The 24,515-nt window shown below is 46.0% G+C and overlaps 1 pseudogene; it reads left to right on the top strand.

The window, feature by feature from the left end:
- Nucleotides 1–5,808: 5,808 nt before the first annotated feature.
- Nucleotides 5,809–14,671, top strand: LOC132334662 (telomere repeats-binding bouquet formation protein 1-like; annotated as a pseudogene).
- Nucleotides 14,672–24,515: the final 9,844 nt, after the last annotated feature.

Below are 24,515 nucleotides of genomic sequence, written 5' to 3'. Positions count from 1 at the left end.
GCTAATACATATTCATCAATGTTTTCCTGTAAATCTCCTCCTGTTTCTGATTCTTGAAATCAACATCACCACACTCACAGCACATGCTCCCGCTGTGGCTAAGGGGGCTTCTGGCTCTCTGGGGCTCTCCCTGGAGGAAGGCTGACAGTCTTCCTCACTGTCCTCTGAATAACCTGACAGGCTGTGCATGTGCCCCAAGTCCTGTGTTGTGTAAGTAAGCACTATGCTCCAATTAAGCCTTTTTATTTTATAGATAAGAACACTCTTTTATGCTCCCTGTCTGGAATTGTCCCAACGTTATTCATGTCATGGCCGATCCTGTCCTGGGAGTTGTCTTAACTTCATCTTGATGCCAATTCTGACTCGGGAGTCTTCCTAACTTTTGTTCATCAAGGCCAATTCCAATCTCCTGTATCCTGTTTCCCACATGTATCATCTACAAAGAAACCCATCTGCTTCATACTATGAATCACATATACCTTTCCAATTTTCTTCCCAAAATATTGATATAATTACAATTTTGTTAGCACAAACCACATCCATTTATCACAATTTCCCCCATCTTCTCTCTGGATAATATTAATTCATGCTTTTTATTAAAGACTGAATTTTGGTATCTTCTACATCCCACAAATCCAGGTTTTCACACTCCCTCATTTCTCTTTTTGATCAAATTTGATACACGGTATTTTACCTATGCAGGAAATAAAACATGGTATAGACCACAATAGAGTCCAGCTGGTATAAACCACCAGATTTTGTTAGCACAAACATATCCATTTATCACAACAGGCCAAAAGCTTGGAAAAGGATGAAAGAAATGCTCCGATGACGACGATAACAAACAAAAACCAAAATAATTTATCTTTGACAGCAAATGAACATGGGCTGCCCTCCAGCCCCCTGAGCCTGGCAGGCTGAGCGGTGCCGTTCCCATGGCATGAGGTGCTGGCAGCCTGCGGAGAGAAACCAGAGAGCCACGGTCAGTCGCAGCAGGCTCCTGTCCCCTGTCCTGCCATGGCCTGTGCCCGGGCCAGGCTGCTGGCTGTGCTCAGAGCCCAAACCTCCCGACCCATTCTCTGTTTTTAGAGAAGGGCAACGTGGAAGGCACCGTTCCACCTCCTCCGCCTAATCACGGCACAGCAACTCCTCAGCAGCTGCAAGAGCGGGATGCCCGTGTGCCCGCTGCCGCCTGCCCAGAGCCCTTCTGCCAGCCGAGCTATGGAGCTGGGTGCCCACCTCTGGAGAGCTGCTGCCAGGAGAGGAGCCGATCCTGCACCAGGTCCTCGTCCTTCTGGAAGGGGCTGTCCCTGCAGACCGTGACCCCTGGGGTAGTGCTGGCACTGGACGTGCTCCACAGACGCTGCAGGCGCTTCCCCATCTGGTCTGGGCACCAGTTGAAATCCTCCTGGGAAAAACAAAGAACAATTGCATGGAAGTCAATTCAAAACAAGACCTGGAAACAAGAAAAAGCACAAAGCCTGTCACTGTTTCACAGGCCTGAGGAGGGTCTGACAACTCCATGCGAGAATTAAACCTGCCCAAGGGTGGAGAAAATCCCCACCTTTCCCACGCGTAAACGCACCCCCCATCCACACGGATGGATGCTTTTGTCAGGCTGGCTGCCCCTGCCTCAGCCCGTGCCAGCCTGGCTGGCAGAAGCTGTCAGCAAGGCCAGCAGCCGGCTCCCCTTCCACAACTCTGCAAGCAAGGGATGTTGTTTTATGCATAAGTTTGTGTAGGTGATTGTAACCTAATCATTGTAGTACACATCACTAGTCTCCCTAAAAAAGTATATAAGTGCTTGTATCCCACAATAAAATCGGATTCTGATCCCCGAGTCAGTCTCCCCATCTCTCTCCATCGCTGACACTTCCCTGATAAAGAACTGTTATTCCTGCTCCCATATTTTTACCTGAGAGCCCCCCTTAATTTCAAATTTATAACAATTCAGAAGGAAGGGGTTTCCATTTTTCCATTTCAAGAAAGGCTCCTGACTTCCTTAGCAAACACCTGTCTTTCCAAACCAAGACACAGGAGCCACCTGTATTATACATGTGAGTACTTCACACGAAAATAAGAGCCTCAAAAAGGCAAAACAGCTTGGTAATTTGTAGAAAGTAACTCTGATCAAAAATAAAATGTGTGAATAGATCGGTCTAAAGATGACATTCACAATTTTCCTGGTGACATTGTGCACTGTACTGTAGCAGGGGACAGCCACTGGACATAGCCAGCAGGATAACTGGATATGCTTTTCAAACTTATTCTTAGTATTCATTGAATTATTCATTGAATTCTCATCCTTCTGTACACTTCAGCTCTGCTGTAAACTTCAGAGACATTTTTTCACAAGCTTCTAACAAGTTACTCTGGATCCATAATTCCTGAGACCAAATGGAGTCCAAATGCCAAGTGGGATTACTCTTTTCAAAGCCTGCAGTCACACAGAATGGAGCAGTACTTAAATCATCCTGTGCATCCCATACACATAACAGTCCAGTCACTGACCATCTGCAATGATTTTTTGACTCTTGCTGCAAATTACCTTCAAGAATAAGCTACAAATAATATCTTGAACCGGTTTAAATTTAGAGACAGCACTGCAATTGCCCTAAAAAATTCTAAGGGTACCTAGTGCTGTTGCAGTAATACAAGAGAACTGTAAGTGTGTATTACTAGTTGTTATTCATATTAGGTAAAAATGGCTCAGCTCAGCTTTGCAAAGTAAGAAACAAAACATGGAGAGTTGAAATGATGGAGTTGGGACAGTGTAGCCAGTCTGCTTTTTGTGAGAGATGCTCTTAAGCAGTGGCAGTAGTCATGTACTCATCTCCTGTAACTTTGCTCCTTGTGATCTACTTTCCACCTCAGCAACTTTTTCTGCTCTTTTTTTTCCTTTATTTCTTCAGCTGAGTACCAAAAGGAAAAGACAGAACTGCAATGTTACTACCAAAATAATAGATTTTTTTTTCAAACTAAAAAATACTCAGAGCTTTTAGAAAACACAACAGAAGTGTTGGAAAGTATAAACATCACAAGGTATTGAACAGTATTTTTACATTATACTAAATCAGCCAAACAAATGGATAGTAGGGCTTGAGGAACAAGGATGTAATTGAAGTTTTGTTAAAAGGGCTTCTTTTGTTCTGTGTGTGGTAACTGTCATCACCCTGATGTAAATACTTCACAATCTATTCAAATTTTCCTAAATTGTATTATCTTGAGATCAGCTATGATTTTTTAGATTTCTCTTTTACCCATCACTGAATTATCTGAGCACAATCTCCAAACAAGACAAATGGTAAAGTAGCAAAGGGCTGCAATAACTGAGCAGCCAACAGGATTAGCCACATTGGCATCTCTTGGCTTTGCCAAATCCTCTGTGAGTGCTTTCGTTTCTCTTCCTCTTTGGTTTAAAATGCAACACATGTTCATTACTTCTCATGACTCGCCTCTCAAAGAAAAAGGCAGTAGCTGTTTTTGGCAGGGTAACTTACATTTGCAAATTGGCTCACCTCCTTGGCAGCAGAACTGCATTTTTTCTTATCAAAGCTGCTCCTCAGCTTGAGTGGGGAGAAGGTGCAAAAGGATGAGAGAGGCTGGTGGAGCTCTGATGGTCTGAGGATCCAATGGTGCAAAGAGCTGGAAGGTGAAATACCTTCTCTTGAGTTCAGGGTCATTAGGGAAAGGGAGTGTGTGCCTGAAAGCTCAGTCCTGTCAGCCATATACACCGAGTAAAAGGTTTTTTTCCTGCACCTGTGTGTGTGGCCAATGCCAAGGGATGGCAGCTCTTTCTGTTGTGGGGGCATTGCAGCCTCCAACTGCAGAGTATGCAAACTGAGCTGCACTGAAATGTTTTTTCCAGGGCTCAGTTTTGGGGCTGGTCCTTGTAAACTTCTTTATTGATGATCTGGAGATGGAGATTGACAGCACCCTCAGTAAATTTGCAAATGCCCAGTTGGGTGGGAGTGTGGATCTGCTGGAGGATGGGAAGGCTCTGCAGTGAGATTTGGACAGACTGGATCAATGGGCCAAGGACAAGGGCGTGAAATTCCGCAAGGCCAAGTGCCACATCCTGCAGGTCACCAGCCGCCTCAGTGTGAGCCAGAGTGTGCCCAAGGGGGCAAGAGGCCAATGGCACCTGGCCTGGATCAGCAGCAGTGTGGGCAGCGGGACCAGGGCAGTGCCTGCCCCTCTGTGCTGGGCACTGCTGAGGCCACAGCTCGAGGGCTGTGTCAGCTCTGGGCCCCTCGGGAAAAAGGACATTGTGGGGCTGAGTGTGTCCGGAGAAGGGCAGCAAGGCTCACAAAGGCTCTAGAAAACATGTCCCATGAGGAGTAGCTGAGGGAGCTGGGTTTGTTCAGTCTGGAGAAGAGGCTCAGGAGGGACCTCACCGCTCTCTCCAACTCCCTGACAGGAGCGTGCACTGAGGGGGGGCTGCTCTCTTCTGCTGGGCCTGCACTGAGAGCCAGAGGAAGTGGCCTCACGTTGAGAGGAAATTCAGGTTAGACTTTAGAAAAAAAATTTCACTGCTCAGGTGTTCAGGCCTGGGAATAGGTTGGCCAGAGAGGTGGTGCACTTGCCATTCCTGGAGGTGTTAAAGAGACCTCTGGATCTGACACTGGCAAATGGTTTAGTGGTCTGTGTTTGAAGTGTCAGAGCTGGGCTGACGGTGAACTGATGCTCTTCAAGATCTCTTTCACCTCTGACGGTTCTACAATTCCAAGCGCTTCCCGCCTTGCCGAGGGGAAGGCTCAGGGCTGTCCCGAGTCCGAGGGCGGCCGCACCCTGAGGCGCTGGGGCGGCGCTGCGGCTGCGGCGTCTCCTGAGGGGCCGGGCCGGGCTCTGCCCTCAGCTCCGCGAGATCCCCGCCCTCAGCACGGCGGGGCCTCCGCTGTCCTTCAGCCCGCAGATCCCACCCCTCAGCCCGCAGATCCCACCCCTCAGCCCGCAGATCCCACCCCTCAGCCCGCAGGTCCCACCCCTCAGCCCGCAGTTCCCACCCCTCAGCCGGACAGCGCTCGGCAGCGGGCACCCGCCTCGCCTCGGGGTCTGCCCGGAGCCACCCGCGCCACTGGATCACAGGTACCCGAGCCGTGCCCCATTTCCCCCCTCGGCACTCCCCAGCCTTCCCACAGAAGGCTGCTGTTTCATCTTTAGACTGTTGCCTTCCAACCCCCACCCCCCCACCCCGCTCTTATTTTAAATATGTATATGTTCTTTCCCTTTTATATTTGGGCTGATCTGGAGTGCTTGCTAAGGCTTCAGAGTGGAGCTCTGATAACGAGCTGTAAATCACTCACGGCCCATCTGAGGGAGGAGGGTGTGAGGGAGCTGAAATAGGCCAGGACAGCCCCAAGTCCTGTTCCACAGCACAGCGTCCTCACGGCCTCAGCTGCTGCTGTGGGGTTTGGTTTCCACAGGACGCCAACAACCCGCACTTCTCCCCTCTGGGCTTTGCTCCCTGGGTTTCGAAGGATAAGTCCTGCCCAGGCTGGCTGGTCTACTGACCGTGCCAGCCATGTGCTCTGGTGCTGCTGAGCACACTTGTTGACAGATCTGCACTTCTCCAGGAGTGGTTTCTGAGGTTTGAAATGATGTTACTGGATTATTTTCTATAACTGATGGAGAAGAGTTTTAGATGCAACATTTGCCAGCTGTTTGTTGAAGCAAATCTAGTTGTTTGTCTTTCCACCTTGCTCTCTGATGCAACAACCGAGGTGAGCTAGTTGTATCTAATTATAATGTATGCTGGTTTATCAATGCTATTTTCCATGCCTCCTGTAGGTTGCAAAAGTCAAAAAGATGCAGGTAAAGGTCAAAATATACATCCTTGTATACATCCAGTTTTAAACCCCTTGTGCTTCTTATATTGCATAATTGTATAAACATGTATTAAATGAAACTCTTCTGAAAAGAAATTAGCTCCAGAGCAAACTCATTTTTACAGGCTTCCTTTTGTTTGGGTGGGTTGTGTTTTTTGTTAGGCTGGCAGGGTGGTGGCAGTAGGACAAAAAGAGGTGAGGAAGGCTGGCAAGCTTTTCCTTGTTGTGGCAGGGTTGGATTTGCAGGAAAATGAAATCCATGTCTGTTATCACTTCTGAAAGGCTGCTGGGAGATGAACTCTCTCAATTCTCGCTGTGTAAGGGAAGCAGCAAAGGAATGGGGGCAGTCAGTAACTCCAAGAGAAAGCAGGGCTGGCTGTCTTCATTAGGATGACAGTGCTTCTGCTTTGAGCCTTTGCTCCACTTGGAGAAAGAAAATGAATCCATTCTTATGCTGCATTTGCCACTGATTTAAAGTTTCTACCTGGAGCGAAGTAATTTTTGGAAAAATTGTAAGAGGTTACTGTGATGCTTGCATCAACCTTCTCTGTTTGGGACTTGGGGCGTGTTTGAGGGAGCATCTTTGTGCCTCCAAAGCTGAATGTCACTCTGCTGCTCTGCTCTCAGAGGCTGCCCCGTGGGGTTTGTGAAGAAGCAATGCTGTGGGGTTTTGTGGGTTGCATGGTTCATGTAATGTGGCAATGTCTTTGGAGAATTTCAGTGGGTTCTCCCTGTAAGGAACATGTCTCTGTGCTCACTGCCCTTGGTTTGGTCAGTGCTGCCAGAACAATGCTGATGGTTTGGTGGCTCCTTGAGCAGCAGGAGGCCGAGTGTTTTAGAGTGTCCATCCCCTAAGTAACATGACTTGGTCTTAGTGCCAGTTGTTGGCTGATGGCAAAGTTGGCCACTCTTGTAAGGAAAGTTGGATCAGCTTTGTTGTGATCAGTGACACAGAGCAGGGGATGTTCTTTACTGACAGTGCCCCTCAGGGGTAACATGGAATGACCTGATTTCTGCAGAATGTCCACTCTCAAAAGATGATCACCTGGTAGTTACAAATGCAGGGCTGTTATAAAAGACTGTATTTCCAAAGGAAAACTCTGCCATACAACAATACATTCAACTGTGTGTGTGTGAGATGACAAAGTAAAAGCAGAAAACTGGGAAAAGTGCATTTTAGAAAAATGATGTCGTTTCTACTGCATATATTATAAACACTGCTAATCTGAACAGAACTGAAAAAACTTTTTCCTTGCTGTTGTAGAACAAGAACAGAGATTTATAAAAAAAGAACACTCAAAAGGTGCAGATAAATCAGTGTGGTAAGATATCTAATATAATTTGTCATTATAATCTGCATCAATTTTACAAAGTTTTAGTAGACTGTGATAGGCCTGTTGTGGGGTGGTGAGCAGTTGGGAGAACATGCTTTTTCCTAATTTCCACATTTTGGATACTGTATTGGCTATGCAAAGGGTAACTCCAATGTCAAACCTGCACACCTAGTAAATCACACCATTACAAAGTCACTTTTTTTGTTTTTAATTTGCTAATATTTATCCACATTTTTATTGTATTTTAACTTCTTTAAGAACCCTCAGACCTTGTAAGGGTTTACTGTTAACAATACCTTCTGTCACTGTTAGAAATAATTATCATCTAAGTCTTTTAATGATACCCCAAAGACTAAGAAGCAGATTTTCCAAGTCTGTTTTCCCACCTAGGGTTGTGTGTAGGTGCCCAGAGAATATTTTGTGTTCTGTTTCCAACCACCTGACTGAGGGCTCTGCTGCTGTGCTGCATGGTTTATGTCTCCTGTACCTCAGTACCACGGAGCAGCCTTGTGCTCTTGGACTCTTTCCTTACTACTCCACAGATTTTCAACTGCACCCTGAATTTTATTTGCACTCTGAATACTTTAATGTCTGTGTATTATTTACACTTAATGACCTTGCAACTGTGAGTTTAACATTTAGTAGTTTACATCAGACTTTCTAAGAGTTACTAGTAACGAAAGGCCAGAAATATTAAAAGGAGGCCGTTACTCTGCAAAGGAATTCATGCTCAAATAACAAAGGATGGACAGAAATATTTCTAGGTGTGTTGTTTGTGGCTGAATAGAAGTGATGTAGCTCCATTTTGGCTCACTTCCCCCCCCCTTTTTTAAAACACACCTACATACTGCATTTTGACAGGTTTATTCTAATACTGACTAGATTAATAGAGAGAAAAGATAACAATTTTAATGAAGTTATTTGTGTTTGCTCCTAGATATGAAAACAGATCTGACCTTACTGCTGGAATGCCTTAAATCTCAGTTGGATTGCCCTCTGTCTCAGCAGGAGGCTGTGGTCACTGTCTATTCCATTTGCCAACAAAACAGTAAGAAAGGCTTTTCCTTAGAAACAATGCAGGCATTTATGTTCACCATATATGCCAAGGAACTGGTGGGCACTGTAAAAATATCTAAAGGACATAAGGCTTGAGGTGTTGGAAAATCTTAGAAGCCTTTCATTTTGCAGAGAAACAGAAGCAAAATTTTCTGTTCTTTTTTCCTCTTGTAGGTGAAGCGAGCGAATACTTTGGAGAAATTGGTGGTTTGATGTTTAGAAATGACCTTGCCAAGTCGAGTGCTCATTGCATCGTAAAGGAAGCAGCTTTATTTACATTGGGGATTATTCTAGAAAGTAATGGCAATAAAAATAACACTGTTTGTATTTCTGAGTGTGCTATGGCCCCCTGTCATTACTTGTGCTCCTGCTTTGTCTCCATTTTCTTTTGGTCTCACAAAATGGGACTACAAGATTGTCAGTTGGAGCAAGGGCAGGGAAGGGGCCCCAGTTGCCCTGTCCATCCCCAGATTTGATATGTGCCTTGCTGACTTGTGCACACAGGGTGTCTTTAAGTTACCAGACAGCTGCACTCCCCCTCTCCCTCAGCAGCAAGTGTTCAGTGACTCCTGGATTGTTCCAAAGCTTGCCAGGGTCCTGCTTGGTGTAGAACTCACTGCAGGGGGAAGCCCTCAGGCACTTCATAGTCCTGCCCTGTCTCTGCTCCCCACATACTGGCCACAACTGAAACTTAATAATTTAGGATGATAAGTAGCTTACTTTAGGACTTAATGGTTTTCACTTTTTGTTTTCAGTGTCTTGTCAGCAGACTTTGTGTACTTCTGCATTGCTTGAAGAACTCATTTTATTTTGAATTAAAAAGGATTCTGATGTGAACTTGAAAAGAATGTCTGTTTCTGTCATCTTAGTACTGGTGTCAAATAATGGTAAATTGGTTTTTTTTCTGTGTTACAACAACACTCCTTTTCTATTTGCCAATCTGCAGTCCAGAATTTGGAACATGCAATAAGCAATGTTGTGGTGAAGTGAATTTATAAAGATGAATGTTTGCATGTAACCGAACCTGAATTGTCGAAGTAGGTCATTGCTCACTGGGATTTCCTTAAACAGCAGAACGTGGTTTAGTTCTAAGAAGAGAGTTTGCAAATGCAAACCCATAGTTTCTGAGAGTGTCTAGAAAGAGAGAGACATGGAAAGGTTATTTACCAATATGTTGATATGATTTTGTATTTCCTTGTGGGGAGGATATGTGCTTAGGAAAGGGAATGTATGTATGTAAATTCAACTTGCTGTTAAGATTTTGTCTGCAGTTGCATTTGTCTCTGGAGTCTTGTGTGTGTTCTCTTTTAGAAAATGGGCAAACCCATGTCAGAGACACAGGCTGCATCAGCCTGCTGCTGCAGTTGTTCAGGTGAACAGGGTTGCAATTCAAACAGGCAAATAGTAGGCTGGTTAGCAGCTATGTTTCCTTGACTGTCTGGGACTTGTTTGCATTTCCTTAACAGAACATCTCTCTCCACATCTGAGAAGAATCTGTCAGCTGAAAACACTGATCCCTGCTATCAGCTCTGGTCCTCAGTGTGCAGCACTCTCTGTGCCTGTGTCAACAACCCCCAGCACGGGACGTGTTGCTCTGAAAACTGTGGAAGAAGTCCAAAGATATTCTCCAAATCGGTAACACTTTGGTTTCATTTTAACTGTTCAGCTGAAGTTGATTTCATTGCGTTTTGATTTGGGGTAATTTGTTTTTACTTTTCTAGAAGATAATCAGAACATTTGCTGTGGGGTTTTTCCCTATGCCAAAGGGTGGCTCGAGAGTTGCACAGAGCCTGGGATAGTTCGTCCCATCTGTTCATTTCTTGGTCTCACAGTTGCAAACAACTGGAAGTGCAGCTCAACCTTTACACAGCTTTGAATTTGATAAAAGGAAGTTTAATTCGAGAGCTAAATGGGTTTTCCTTTCTTGTCAATCTCTACAAAGTCATTTGCTGTTCTTCCCACTTTTACTCTGACCACTGTACTCCACCATCTTTACTTACGCTGCGCTGTGCTCAAGTCCACAAATAGCCACAGCCTGCTTACATTTGATAGGGTCAGTGAAACTGCTGGGAGCTGTTCTGATTAAAAGTGTGTCTAAATTAAAGTCCTTGTGACATGGCTGAAAACAATGACTTAGGTAGAACTCAGGCATGATGTTTGCCATTTGTGTGCACATATCAGGGTCATGTTTTCCTGGAACTATTTTATCTGCGGTTACTGCATTTCTTAAGATTAATGTATCTCCAGCTTCTGTTGTAGAAGAAATGTAATGACTGACACATGCACAGAAAAACTCTGATGGACTTACTTGGTGAAAAGCTAAAAGAATTTGCAGACTCTGTTGCTTAAATCACATTTTTTTCTTTTTTCCACTGAGCAGATGTGCAGAAATCTTTTGTTTCTATTGGAGGATTGGATACATTAGCCAAAGCTCTCCTTGAGCTTATGCCTGATTCCTGTTTGTGTCACTCCAGCATGAGACTTGCAGTGGTAGTAACAAAGACTCTGGATGCCTGTATTGCTACTAACTGTGAGTGGAAAGACATTTTTGATCTATGGCAATTTTAAAATGCTATTTTTAAAGTCTTGTGCTGGTGGAAAAGTTGCAGAAATGAATGCTTAAAGGCAGTTAAGTTCTCCACATCCCAGTGGATGTTGCGATGCTTTTTAAAACTCAGAGGTGTAAGTGGGGAGTGATTCAGTTCATCTGAGGTGGGTTACTGTCCCATTGTTGCTCAAATGAATGCAGTGAAATTTAAACCCAACTGAAAATTAAAACTGAGATGCTCCAGCCCTTGCTGGGTAAGTAAAGCTGAGCTCTGGGCCTGGATTTGACCAGTCAGTTTGGATCCTGGAGTTATGCCTGTGGCTGAATAATAAATTGTGTAGCTTTAGGAAGCTTTAGTCATTTAGAGGTGGAGCTGAACGGACGTGGTGTTTGTGCACAGCACACTCTGCTCTGGTTTGCTGGCCGGGTACTGCTCTCCTGATGAGGTTTTGTGTTTTCCACAGAAGGTTTGCAGAAACCTGTGATCCTGACGAGCCTGTGCTGTGGCCGTGGTTGCTGTACCTCACACTTCTGCCATAAGAGCTTCAAATGGAAGTTCCCAGAAGTTGAAAAGCATCAGCCTGCACTAGTTGTGAGGGTAGTTTCAGCTCAGTTGGGTGTGACAGGACTGGGCCTCAGCGTGGATGCTCTAGCAGTGGTGTTGCCAGTGCCAGGAAGGGCTTGCCCCCTGCTCTTTTTATGGCAGATACTCTGCGTGTCAAAGCTTATTCAACTCTCTTGGCTCCATGCTGGAGCTGATCAAGGACATGGAGAAACTCAGCAGGGATCTCCAGAAGCTGCACAGTGCAAAGCCCTCCTCATTCATCAGATCTTCTGCCTCCTCTCCGTGGAGCACAGGCTGGGAGGATGGGCAGGGCTGGATTTGGGAGCAGCACAGGAGGGGTGGGGTAATCTGAGCTGTTCAAGGTGGAGCAGGGCAGGGCTGAGCAGGCCCAAGGCTTTGAGGGCTCTGTACAGTTCCCTCCAAACCCAGCATTTGATCCTTGGATAATTCCTGTACACTCACAATCGACTTTCTTTTCCTTCCAATCATTTTAACCAACAGCTGCCATGAGTTTTGTCTTGGCAAAGTATCCCACTGTGTCAGAGCTGCTGAAGCTGCTGTCCAATGAGACACTGAGCACAGGAGAAAAAAATCAGTATTATTCTAACAATTGGACACTGTACTGAAGTTTGTGGTAAGATTTGCTTTTTCTTTTTCCTGTCTGTCAGCTTCTCCTAAATTCTCATCCACTGACTCCTCCTGTGGTGTCACTTCATCAAGACTGGAACACGAGAGAGAGTTCAGTTAAATAATACAATGTCAGTATTTGGACAAAAAGTTTTCTAGAATGTTCCATCTTTAAATTTTAAAGCTTGTTAGCAGGAAGTGTCTTTAGTAGCTTTGAAAAGTAGACTCAATATGCAAGAATTCAGAGCTGGGCTTAGGTGTCTCAAGGAATAATTAATCCAGACTTGACAGCTACTACAATCCAGACCTAGCAAATGGGTTGTCTTGAGCACCCTTTTCATGGTCCTTGGCACATAGAGCTTCTCTCCACTGCTTACAAGGCCAGGAATATTTGTAAAAGCCATGTAAGAGCATTGGTTTCAAGACACAGAAGCAGTTGGTGGCTCTAAAATGGTTTTGTCGTGTTCCTCAGGGCTTGCCCAAGCATATCTGGTACAAATACAGCACTTCAGTTGGTATTTTGTGGTAGTGCAAGCAAAGAGAAAGGGAAATTCATTTGTACTTGTGGTGTTTCTCATGTATGTTTAGAGAAACAAGAAAAAGACCTTGTGTTCAGAAAGTTTGATTTTTATCCTCTGAGTGCCAATAACATGTTCAATAATTAGCTCAAGAGGTCATAAATTTATTCTAACAGACATTTTTTCATTAAGAACTAGTGAAACAAGACTTAATGGAAAATGTCTTTTGAAAAGAAAAATTATTAAAAAATTATTTCAACATAAAAAAGGTTTTTCTTCAAATGCCAACACTGTCAAAATAAAAATGGTAAAAGTTTTTATTTCCTTTTTTTTGTTAAGTTTAAAGAAGAAAGAACTATGTTTAGCAATTATCCATTATATGATTCCATATGGGAATGAGAGCACAATAAAAATTCAGCCAATGACAGAAGAAATGAGGAGGAACAGATTGGCTAGACCAGGCTTAAGCTACTAATTTTATTTTGCTAAATAGAAACCTTGGGATTTTGATATTTCTGCATCCCAGGCCTCACAGAAATGTTGCATATCTACTCCAAGAGCAGGTCATGGAAGAGAAGAAATACAGGAGTCATTATTCAAATGTTTTGAGCCACAATTAAATGAGCTTGGAACTCCATCGAATAAGTGGTCTCAGTCCTTCAGTTTTCTTACAGCAACCTGAGTTCTGGTCAAATCATCCTGTGGGATGTAAAGCTCTCCTGCTGTCACTGCAGCAGGCTCGGGTCTGGAGTGAAAATCTCTCTTTCTGCAGAAACTTGCAGAGAGTTGCCAGTATTGGCCCCTACAATGACTGTAAGGTGAAGGTGTGTGGGGCTGAAACCAAACCTTTCCTTTACCATGTCCTGTTCTAGAAGAGAACCAGTGTGAGCTGCCTCAGAACAATGGTCTGCCACTCATGATTCAGGTATTGACAGAATCTCAGGACGAGGAGCTCGTCAAAGCTGCTACTTTTGTGCTGCAGAGCTGCAAACAAATGAGTAAGCTTGCTGTGACTGCTTTAAAAAGGAGAGGGATTGTTTCCATCTCTGTGTTCTGCTGATTCCCCAAGTGATTTTAACTTCTGTGGCAGCTTTTTTTGTAATTCTGTATACTCCAAAATATCTTTGTTTTCTGCACAGAAAGTTGCCTATTTGTCATCAAGAACTGACTTAGGCAAAAACAAAAAAGAAGTAAAAAAATTCCAAGAGTGTTGCAAAAATGCATTTGTGAAACCTCTCCATGCAGGGCCAGTTCTTAAAGCTTTCCCATCTCTAAATTGTGTGGAAAAGATCAACATTGTCATTTATCACCCAGGGGATACTTTCTTCCTGGGGATGTACCACTAGAGGGAGAGAATAAACCAGGAGATAATCAAGCCTGAAATCACTGTGTCTACATTCATTTCCAATCTGAAGAAATCTCGATCTTTTTTTTTTTCTAAAGTAGGATGTATTTTTGGGCCCCGTTTCAGTTTTTTATAAATTATCTGTACAATCCCTCCCATGAAGCAGAGAGACCTTGTCCTCTAATCTCTAGAGCATGGAGGGTGTGCAGTTGCTAATTAGGAAAAAACAAACCTGTATCTCCATTTCTGTGCTGCAAGCACAACGGAGAGGTTTGTGTCAGATTGAGGTGTGGAGATTTGTCGTGTCCATTACTGTGGAGTTGTTTTTTTAAAAAAGCAGAGACTTGTACTGGTGAAGAACCCAGAGTTCATTCAATGAAAAAGCTTTTTTTTCTTTCACAGCATCATTGTGGAAACAGTTTCTAGGAACTCTAATTGCAAGTTCACCACTTGTAACAGCAGCTTATATTTCAAGTGTGTTAACATTTATGTATAAATCTAAGTTTTATAAAAATTGTAATTTTGCATTAAATGATTGGGGCTGTCCCTCAGCATACTAAAATATAATAAATACTTCTAAAATGTTGTGTTTACATGATAAAATTTTAATTATTAATGTTGTTTTATATTTTATAAAGCTAAACAGTTGTCTCTGAAATGATATGATAACTCATTAAATGTGAACAGTGCAGAAGAATTGGATATGCAAGTCAGAAAAAGATGTCTGCAAGACAACTGGAAGAAAGCAAAAGTAATTTTACACAGAATAAACTCAATTGAAAAACAGCACGATGAGGTTGGCCTACTTACCAAAATGGGATAAAACTAATCACATCTTTCCAGAGTTTAAGGAGCAAGCAAAAGTAAAGCCTTAAGATAAGTTCAATGTGAGGAAAAAACCCAGGAAAAAACGTTGAATTTGTGTGAAACTACAACCTGCAACTTTTATCAGTATTGTAGATCAGCCTGAGTTACAGGTGTACAGAGAATGGAGGCATCTGTTTTGTAGGAAGTATTCTAGTTTCCTGTAAACCCAGATTTTCTATGAAATAGAAAAAGCAGTTGAAGTAATTTTTAAATGCTGGACATTCAAACCTGTAAATTTAATATTAGGATGCATGAAATGCTCAGTGTTGTATGGCTGTGGGAACTGACTTACTGATCTACCCCAAAGGGTGAATATTATATATAGATATAATCTCCCCTTCAGAATGTGTTAGTAGTAGAGGTAGGTAATCATTGAAGGAGGCGTGGAATGACATGGATTTTTTTCCCCCCTTCTTTTCAAATTAATACATACTGCATAAAATAATTAAGTATCTTACTCTGCTGCCAGGTTGGTATGCTCTCATTTAATCCACTGACTGTCTGCTTTTCCTTTCCAACTTGAAAGATCATTTCCTTTTTTATGTCTTTCAGGACATGATTGAGACTGGTAGAACAATGAAAGCTCTGCTTTCCAAAATAAAAGACAAGAAACCAAGGATGGTAAGAGGTAGATCCTTGTAAGGTACAAGGATAAAGCCACTAACTAACATCTTCAAATCATTTGGGTCAGTAGGCAGTGTATGCTGACAGGTGCTTGTTTGGCTTGAAGTTTGGAGTGGGAGGAAGCAAATGCAGGAAGCAATCCTTATCCAGCTGCTGAAAAATTAACTGTTTCTTCAGCTGGGAAATGGACCTGGGCACTACCATCTTCACTGCTCAGATAATTATAAAAAGGTTTTATGGCTCTTGGCATGCAGTCATCAAGTCTGATGGATTCCCTGTTTCTTACTTTATGTTTGAAGGAAATTCAGCTCTTTCCATAGCTTTTCTAACACCACCTCAGTTGCCTCCATACTAGAATGACAACACTCAGAATATTTCTTCATACTGTCAACCATAGAGGTTTTCAGAATCTGAGAGTCTGTCAGCCCTGGGAAGATGACTTCAAGTAGCATTCTAGATCTGCTTTTAGTAGATCTCAAAAGAAATTGTGTGGAATATCCCTATATCTGTCAAGTAACCACAATGCTCTATAAAAACAGTTGCTTTAAGCATCAGATATTCAGACAGTCTTTCTAGAGACTGTCCAGGAGGTTCTCAGGTTCTTCTGAAGTGCACAGGAAAAGCAAGAATAGATATGATTTTTCAGAAGAAATTGTCCTTTTCTCCCTTCCCCCGACTAAAATCATTACCAGCCACTTGGACATGCTTCCCCCTCTGTGCTATTCTAGTGTGCATTGCTGCATGGAAGGGCAAAGATCTGAGACACGGGATTGAAGGGAACTGAATACAAAGTCGAGCCACTTGGACAGACAGATCAGAGCATTTGCTTCTCCCTCCACTTCAAGGCTGAACACTCCTTCTTTCTGTGCAATCATCTCACTGTTTTAATTGAAGTGCATGATTTCAGACACTTATGGGAAGTGTCGAGAGCCTGGGTTCCCCCCCGGCCGCGCCTTCCTTGTGCAGGAGCAGCCCGGAGCTGGGGCCGAGGCCCCGGCGATATCGAGCGCTGCCGCTGTGGCCCGTCACGTTCCGGGCCCCGGAGCGGATTCCTCCCCCTCCGGCCGGGGACCGAGGGGGCAGCAGGGCTGGAAGGAGCGGGGACCGAGGCCCGCCCGGCGTCACCGCCCCCGGCCCGGCCCCGACAATCGGGTGCTGTGGTTGCCGGGGAACCGCGGGCGCGGCCACAGCGGCTGTGACGGCGCCGCCGCCTCAGTTGCCGCAGAGCGCGCTCCGGGCTGGTTGTTCGCAGCCTGGGCTCGTGCAACGGCTGCACTCAGCGATTCACTGAGGGTCTTGTGCACAGAGATTGTCTCTGCCAGCCATCCCTGGACTCGCAGAGCTTTGGTCTCTGCCAGCGAGGAGTCCTCAATTTCATTTGAAGGTAAAGATTGATTGTGCTTTCTTTGTTTTGTCCCATCTGTGCTCTGAAAGAGAATTCCAAAGGGAAACAGAGGATGGGATAATGTGCAGCTGAATAGATGAACGATATATGGTCTACTGATGGTGCTTTTTTTTTCACTGAAGAGAAGCAGAATTTCCTAAATGTACTAGTCTAGGCATTTTTTTTCCCTATAGTGATGACTTAAACTGCTTAAAGATGAATGAGTTCTGCTCAGGTTTCAGTGGGTTGTTATGGTCTGGTTCTTAAAATTATTAGGGATATGCTCCTGAATTAAGGTGCAAACAGGACCATATGCCAAAGTCAATTGTCTGGATTTGATGTAACAGCAAATGTGAGAAAGAGAGAGAGAGAAATAGAGAAGGGAGTTGGGGAGGGGGAGAGAAAGTATGTGACCAATTAAACAGAAAGTAGAAAGTTTTACCATTGCATGGCTCTCACTGGCATTCCATGAAATCCTCTTCTGGTCTTCTCTGTGTTGAGGTGTCACAAAACATGAGACTCCAATGGATTCATGCAGATTTGGGCAAGGTGGGACTGCCCAGGTTCCTGCCTGGGGTGGGGCAAATTGGACTCTGTCTCTTGCTACTTTCAAATAAGATAAAATCTTTAGCACCAGTATATCCTTTTGAGCCTACTGTGAATTGGGTTGTGGATTTTCAGATCTGTTGTGTTCCTTTGCATGCCCTGCAGTTATCTGGTGCAAGGCCTCAGGAATGGGTCTGGGGGCACTCTGGAGGTCTTTGTCGGGTTCTGACACCCCGTCAGCTGCCCCTGATTGGAATGTCCCCTGGATGTGGCCTTCTGGGGCTGGGGGGTTTTAGAGCTGAGCCAGTTTGTCTGAGGGAGGATGGGTGTCCACTGCCCCTTACCAGAGGTTGTGCCACACCCCCAAAATTTCCTCCTTCCCCCTGTGTTGATGGGAAGTTTGTGTGCAAAGCTGGCCTCAGCAGATGAGTCTGTAGCTATGACTTGCCCAGCCTGAAGGCAGACAGAGCTGATTTTCAGGACAGCTGCTGGGTTTGGCTTGGTTGTGGATACATTTTTCTCAATTAGCCTTGTTTAGTTCTCCCCAGACCTGAGGTAGCAGGACCATAGTGTCACCTTGATTTTGTTTCAAGTTCCCTTAGGTGGCTTAACTCCCAGTCCCAAGTTCCAGTCAGGAGGCATTTTCAGGGAGGGTTGGGCTTCAGTGGAGGCAGCTTCCTTATTCAGTTTTGTCAGAATGGGCAAAAAGTCCTTCCTAACAAGATTTAAGCCATTAGCCATAACATTCCAGTCTCTCCCAAGTCCTGTGAAGAGCAGCTGAGAGAGCAGGGGTGCTTTTTAGCCTAAAGAAGAGGAGGCCCACTCCGGCTATTTTTAAGTAATATTTAAGCTAGAGCTTTGTCTGTTCCAACTATTATTAATGTTCAGCTTTTGAGCTCCAGGTTTCAGTGCAATCCATCTTTGAATTGCACAAGGCAGCCGTATAGTTCAAATAAAATCCAGCTAGACGCCTAACCATACTAGCTACTTATGCCAAACAAGCACTCAGCTACTTTCAAATCATATCAAATTGTTTAGCACCAGTATATGCCTTGAAACTGCCATGGATTGGGTTGTGGATTGTCAGAGTTCCATTGTTGCTCCTTCCAGTTTTGTTGAGGCACTGTCTCCCTCTGTGACATCATCCCTTGGAGATGGCGTCTGGATTGCCCAAGAAGACACCACCACCTCGTCTTTTGCTGAGGGAAAGGCTGAAGCCAAACACTGTGAGTGGCCACTGGGGCTGTGTTAAGGCTGGCACCTGCCCTGGTGTCCCTGCTCTCCCTGGCCCTGTTGTCCAGCAGCGCTGTGAAGCTGCAGAGCCCCTCCCCAGCCCTCTGTGCCGTGCTCCTGTTGCTGGGGGCTGTCCTGGTGCAGCAGGGAACACTGTGGGATGCTTCAGTTGTGTCTTGCCTGGCTGTGCCAGTGGAGCCAAGTGAAACCAATGTACAGCTGAAGCCCTGTCCCTTTCCCTTTGCCACAGGAATTCCTTCTGTCAGACTGGGCACTCACCTGTGCTGCTCTGACCATCCTGCCCTTGGCCACCCGGGCATGTGGGGGAGGGAAAGCTCAAATTCTGCCCAAAGCCTTGAGAGCCATGGCTGTTCCCAGCTGGAAGAGCTTCCAAAGCAGCTGTTCTCTCCCAGCTCCTGTGTGGGCACAGATCCAGCCCTGCAGGCAGCACTGGAGCCAAGGCCACAAAGGTCCCTTGCTGTCTGGAGCTCTCTTGGCTGAAGATGCCCCAGTGCTGAGGCTCTGTCAAGGAGATCCCTCTGTTTTCTTCTGTGGAGGGCTCTGTCAGCCCAGACAGAGAAAGCAATTTAACAGGGAGAACCAAAACCTGGACACATTCCTGTGCACCTCCCTCTTGGTACAGCTTTGTTTTCTTGCATCTGTTAGACTCAGCCAGCAGCGATATCTCCTTGCTGTGAGTTCTGAGTGTTGTGCAGGGATGGAGTTCAGGCAGTTCTGAGAGCTCCTGCCCATTTTCTGGAAAGGTCGCTGCCTCAGTCCAAGGAAATGTAAGAGGAAACAAATGCCCAAAGAGCAGAAATCCCCAACCATGTCCCATCCAATCCCAGAGAAGCCAATAGGACAGAGCCATGTGGCTGGAGTGTGTGTATTGCACTCTGTATTATTAATTTACTGATGCTAAGGATTTCAGCAGGAAACTTCCAGGGCTCCCAGGACTGTCCTAGTGGCTGTGATCACAAGTTATTCACCAGTGCCACTTGTTCCAGAAAAGCCTCTCTGAACAAGCCATCTCTGAGGCTCTAGCTGGTGTATTTTTGCCTTTCAGCTGCTTCCCTCTAAGTTCCAGAGGGAGAAGATTCCCAGCAGGAAGAAGGAGGCCAGTACTGGGGGGAGTATTCTGCCCAGAACTGGCCCATTTCCAGACAGGAGTGAGACTGGTCCAAAGGTAGCCTTTTCCTGCTCTTTTCCTTTCTGTTGAACATGAAGTTTGAAGGGGGTGTGTGCTTGTGACAGGCTTGCCTCCAGCAAAACACCTCAGTGTCCAGGTGCTGTTGTCATTGCACACTGCTGGGAGGGGTGGACTGGGAGTCCTGATGTGCACTAAGCAACACAAATAACCTCTGCTGAAGCTGCTGGGCTGTGCTGGAGTGTAGCTGCCATTGCTAATGGGGGAAGGCTGGGGACACAAAGGCACAACATTGCCATTTGCCATTCTCCTGCTGAGAGAGCCTCCTCTTGCTTTGGTGTGGTCACCATCAAATGCTTGGGGTCACAGGATTCCCTCCAGAGTGGCAGCGTTGGCCTTTGAAGGCCAAGGATCTGCAGGAATTACTTCAGATTTAGCAAAACAAATTGCATTCCTGCTTTGGGCTGGAACAATGTGTTGGACCCTGATGGGGTGTTAGATTTTGCAGGCTGCCAGATGTGCAGGGGACTGGCCCTGGGCAGAGGGGAATGGATGTTCTTTATCTGGATCAGTGGCTACTTAGAGGTGTGTTTAAAGCTGCTTTTCTGGCAGGACTGGCCCAGTAGAAAGCACAGTCCAAAGGGGCAGGTGACCAAGGTGGGCTGTTGAGCAGGAAATTGGCAGCAGGAGACATGGAACAAAGTGGTTAAGGATTGTCCTGGAGAGGGGCATTGGGAACACCTCAGGGAAGGGCACAGCTAAGGGCCAGTGTGCTGCAGCCACTCCCTTCAGCAGAATGTGTCTGCTGTGAACTCCCACAGGTGACCTGCTGGTGTCCCTGCAGTGACAGCAGTGTGGCTGGAGCAGGCAGACAAAGCAGGGGAGAGTTTTCTCAAAGCAATGTCTCTGCTCCTGAAGCATTTGCTGTTGTTGTGTCATTCCAGACGTGCCTCTACAGTGGCATTAAATAAGATAGCAGTAATGACAAGAAAGCACCCATTTAAAACTCCTGGGAAAAGGAGATACCAACTGTCATGGTCTGCGCCTGGCGAAATGCCAGTGCTTCCATGAGAAAACCTCTTTTCCTGGTATCTACTGTGAGATGTGATCAGAGATAGAGCAGAGCAGGCTCCAACTTACGATTGAAAGGAAAAAAACTTTATTAACATAAAACTACAGGGAAAAAACACACAGAACACAGGATGAAAACCTTCCAAATTTCCTCCTCCTCCCCCCACCAAAAATTTCCTAATTCCGTTACCACCCTTTGGATAATCAATTCTCAATTCTTTGAGAAGAGAGGAGTCCCTCTTGCACTACAGACTTCACCCAGGAAACAGTCGAAACTTCTCGTGTTTCTGTGTCACGTGTGGCACCGCCCGGAGAACATTTTGCCATCGTGACCTCTTCCTTCCATGTCCAGTGCTCTCACCACTGCACATGGACCAGAGCTGCTTCTAGGGTTTTTTCTCTTTAAGGATGCTTTGTCCAGTTCCAAAAAAGAGCACAGTCCCTCTCCTTTTGGGACACCTGTCCCCCCCATGTTTCACCCCCTGGGGCTGAGGGGTCTCTTGTACAGAGATCATCTTCCTCTTCTTCTTCTTCGAAGATGGAGGGCACCACCACAACCCTCCTCCACCCTTCGTCTCTGTTCACACACCTTCATATCACCGCACTCTCCTGGCTCTGAGCCACTGCCTCCCCCCAGAATGCAGTCTCTGTGTCACAGGAACTCAAGGGTTCTGTCCATAGCTATCCAAGAAAAGTCCAGCCAAAAGCCACTCCATCATCTCCTCCCACCTAGAATTCTTCTCAACTTCTCTCAATCTCACCAACTCCAGGAGGAATCAGCATTTGCAAGGTTTCCATCGTCCCAAGAAGGGTTAAAAGTCCCAGGCTCTGCCGGTTTGGTTCATGAACTCCCATGGCTGGCTGCCCTGCTGGGCACCCCCCCCTTCTCCTTCACTCCAGCCGTGCTATCACAGGCACAGGCTGCTCTCTCTCTCTCCCTCCGGGGGGGGGGGAATGGGGGATGGCTGCCCGAAGCCCTCGCAGTGCAATGCTCCTCCACCCTTCGGCCCAGGCCTGGCCTACCTCCCTCCGGCTGCATGGCTCCCTTCCCCCCCACTGCCCAGCTCAGAGCTGGACAGGGGAGAGGTCTCGTCTGGTCCAGGACCAGAACTCAAAAGGAACTTCCAGTGGGAGTTCACAGCTTTTAACCCCCTGTGTTCTCAGAGGCGTATCCATGCCCTCAGTGGACAAACCAGGTGCCAGTATTAAAATCTGGACACCGATTGGCGTGACCACACCATCCCAAAAAAAACCATTTCCCCTCAAACCACAACACCAACTCTACTTTTACCCAAGTTGCTGAGAAAATAACTGAACCCTACCCTCATTCAGCATTCACCTCCCTTGTCTTTTGATTTTCACCTCATCTGTCTTTTTATTTTTGCCTTTCCTTCTGTTTGAAACACACTAACTTTTAAGTACAATGAAAGGGGACAAAATCATCAAAGCAAAAGAAAACTATTTATTAGTAAGGATTCAGCTGAGCCGGGTGTGTCTCCCTCCCCGAGAGCCAAGCACACACACACCCTCTGAGAAAATGGCAATCTTTCTGTGCCCTTTATACCCGGCTGGGGCGGTCCCTGTCCCCTTTCCCATTGGATGGGTACTCAGGAGCTTCCATTCTCTACTGACCACCAACTTTTCTGTCCCCTCCCCTCTCGTCCTACTTCCTTTTGGTCAGGTCTTCAACCCCGTCCCTCTCACTGCCACACTCAACATCCAACCTGAACAAATCCAAACCACAAACAACACACAGAACCAACAAATTCCATTCTTTTGCTTTATGACCTTTTGGCTTCAGCCAAATACCACCTCATCTCTCCCACCTCCTCTGGTCCTGTGCTCTTCTTACTGATAGGTCTAAGTTCTAGACCATAAAAGATATTTGCAGTTGTGTGGGCCTGGGTTTCCCTGTCTCAGAGTAAAGGACATCCCAGAATTGTTTCCCATTGAGTCTCCTGTAAATTCATGGGTTTGACTTACTCCATGAGTGCTCAGTCAGTGCCCCAGAGCTCTGTGACCACATAGGCACAGGGCTGTGCTTAAGGGAAGTGCTGCCTGGCATTGTGGAGAAAGAAACCTGGAGAAATAGATGCCAAACGAGCAGCTTGGCCTGAGCCTGCTCTGTGTGGCCCAGCAGCTCTGGATCACTCAGAGCAGAGGTGGGTGAGCCACTGTTTGCCCAGTGTGGGCTGGGCAGATGTGCTCGCCCAGAGTCTGTACTTCCCTGGGGATCAGTGGAAGATTCTCCTTCATGAACCTTCCTCCCAGCAGCTGAAGCTCTCCCTGCTCTCTCTCGCCTCTCCAGCTGCCGTCAGCTGCCCCGAAGCAGAGCTGGTTTGGGGTTTCCCCACCAGAGCTGGTATTTCAGAACTTCGTCGCTCGGGAGGTCTCTGAGATGGAGCTGTCTCTCATTAATAAGGACAAGGTAAGTGCTGGCAGCTCGAGCTTTAACACTGTGCTGGAAGAGGAGAGTGCTGTCATTCCCTGAGTGTACAGCAAAGCAAGTTGTCTGCTGCATCACATGCAGAAGAAAATATCTCAGCACCTTGTTCTGCAAGATGCTGGAAATCTTCCTGTGCTGGGAATTGTCCCCTGATTTTGGCCATGCAGTGATGGTGTCTATCCCAAAGGAGTTTCCTTCTCTTGCAAGCTCTGGATTGAGAGGAATGTTGAGGGCTGTACAGTTCTTTCCTGCACTCCTGCTTTGCCTTGAGTCTGTCCCACACCCTGTGTCTCCTTGGTTAATCTTGGCTCCTGGTAGGAATCTCTGCCTCTCTCAGACAGTTTGGCTCCCTTTGTGCAGCTGACAGTCACAGCTCAGGGGCTGAGTCTTCTGCACTTTGTGCTGGAATCACTTCTCATCAATGGCATTGGCACTGCAGGAGACGTGTTCTGAAAGAGCCCTGCAATCAGGCTGATGGAGCAGAAGCAGTGAGAGGCCTTTAGGTGCCACTTCAGGCTCCTGCTCAGCTTCATCCAGCTCTGCTCAGCTTTTCCAAAAGGAACACGGTGCTCTGCTTTCCCTTTGGAGAACCAGAGCGCATCCAAAGCCATGTGCTCCTGGAGGTTTCCAGCTTCACTTGAAGAAATTTGGATTGTTTTGCAGTTATCCAAGAGAGCTAAGAGGGGAAAAAGTTGAAAAATGTCAGCAGTTGTGTTCCAGTGTAAAGAGGAAAACTTGAGACCACTGGAATTTCAGTCAGGGAAAGATTTTCTCAAGGGGGGCTTGTGCCAAGAGTGGGCTGGTGGGAGGAGACAGGAGGGAGTTCAAATCATCTGGTTTAGACTTTTGGAGAGCATTTTGGTGCTCAGGGGTTGATGCTCTCAGTGTGCCAGAAAATGCATGTTTGCTGTGTCTGTGAATGCCAGAGGGCAGAACCTGGCCTGCTGGCTGCAGGCAGGAATGCCCAGCAGCCCAGCCTGCCTGCACAGGCAGCAAGAAGGCCTGGAGAGCCAAGACTGGCTTTTCATCCTGGAACCACACTGTCAGTCAGTGCTGGTCATGTTTCTCCAGGCAGAAAAGGCCTTTGAAGCCCATAGTCAAGAGGCACAGCCTGTCTGTGTTGCTGTCACTTTTGGCAAGCTAATTGCTCTCATGGTTTTATGATTCTTCCTTGCTGCTTTACTGCTAATTGCAATTCTCTTTGCCATCTCCTTGTTTTAGGGATTGTCTTGCTGTGTTCCTTCCCTGTTTTGCTTTTCAGGTTTGCTTTTCTTCCCAGTAAGGCCACAGTGCTTGGTCTCCTCTCTTGCTGCTCTGCCTGCCTGACTGTATCCCCACAACGTCCCTACCCAAAGCTAGATTTGCTAGAAGGGAAT

The sequence above is a fragment of the Haemorhous mexicanus genome, chromosome 16, assembly GCF_027477595.1.
Source record: "Haemorhous mexicanus isolate bHaeMex1 chromosome 16, bHaeMex1.pri, whole genome shotgun sequence".
NCBI classification, from domain to species: domain Eukaryota; kingdom Metazoa; phylum Chordata; class Aves; order Passeriformes; family Fringillidae; genus Haemorhous; species Haemorhous mexicanus.
The sequence above is the reverse complement of the archived record's forward strand: the minus strand, read 5'-3'. Positions and strand labels throughout refer to the sequence as shown.